Source organism: Carlito syrichta, unplaced genomic scaffold, assembly GCF_000164805.1.
Source record: "Carlito syrichta isolate Samal-C Ts95f unplaced genomic scaffold, Tarsius_syrichta-2.0.1 Scaffold308343, whole genome shotgun sequence".
Classification (NCBI taxonomy): domain Eukaryota; kingdom Metazoa; phylum Chordata; class Mammalia; order Primates; family Tarsiidae; genus Carlito; species Carlito syrichta.
The window spans coordinates 403,865-405,161 of NW_007252439.1; the positions used below are offsets into that span (position 1 = coordinate 403,865).

General features: G+C 40.0%; 1 pseudogene; it reads right to left on the minus strand.

The window, feature by feature from the left end:
* Positions 1-415: 415 nt before the first annotated feature.
* Positions 416-685, minus strand: LOC103267860 (annotated as a pseudogene).
* Between the last annotated feature and the right edge of the window lie 612 nt (positions 686-1,297).

The window sequence follows — 1,297 nt, forward strand, 5'->3', positions numbered from 1 at the left end:
AAGAAAGGATAAAGAAATAAAAATGACCTATCATCACCTAGTGATGATGGCTGTTAACATGATCTTATTTTGCTTTTCCTTCTCTTACATAAGAAATTATAGCTCAAAATATAGTATTTATAGTCTTGTATCTTTTCATGTAACAATTTTCCCCTGTTGCTATTTTTTCAGCATTTTTAATGCTTGCACATTTGTCGCATAACTTCACCACTCTTCAGAGCCCTCCTGACTGTTCAGTAGAGGAAGTGAACATCCTTGTAGTTTATCTTTTACTGAATCATTTTCCTATGCTCAGTTCTAGAGTACTGCCAGTTCAGAAGTTGTAAACATTGTAAAGGCTCTATTATCAATATTTCCAGGAAGGTTTCACAAATATCTCTTCCAAGAGAACGCGAGAGCACCCTTCATTACATCCTTATTGGATCTTAAGCCCTGCTTCAGTGAACTCCAGGCAGTATCTGTTCCTCTCCTTGGTTTCCACATTGATGCAGGCCACATCGTCCGCACAGCGCAGGCTTTTGGAGACAAACATGTTGTTGACAGCAAAGAGCATGTCACTGACAATGGCCTCGGTTTCCAGCCTCATGTCTTTCATATCAGTGCCTTCAAAACCATTCAGCTCAGAATCTTCTTCAAACCCTGCCATACTGCTCAGCTGCATGGGGTTACAGTCTGTTTCCATTCTGCTGGCCGCGTCCTCTTCTTCCTCCCTCTGGAGGCAACTGGAGCCGACCCGTGGTGCCGCCCTCTGTCTCCCCTGATGTACAAGATATTCATGTCTACTAACACAATATCTATTCTGCAGTCCATGGATCAAGGAGTAATTTCAACTTTCAAGGCTCACCATTTAAGAAATACATTTTGTAAGGCTATGGCTGCCACAGATCATGATTCCTTTGATGGATCTGGGTAAAGTAAATTGAAAACCTTCTGGAAAGAATTCATCATTCTATACATCATTAAGAAAATTAATGATTCAAGGGAGGGGGTCAAAATATCAACACTAATGGGAGCTTGGAAGAAGCTGGTTCCAACCCTCACAGATGACTCTATGGGGTTCAACACTTTACTGGAGGAATTATCAGCAGATGTGATGGAAATAGCAAGAGAATTAGAAATGGAGCCTGACATGACTGAATTGCTGTGATTTCATCAAAAAACCTGAACAAATGAGGAATTGCTTCTTATGGATGAGCAAAGAAAGCAGTTTCTTGAGATGAAATCTACTTCTGGTAAAGATGCTATGAACATTGAGACAACAATGAAGGATTTGATTACATACACTTAGTTAATAATA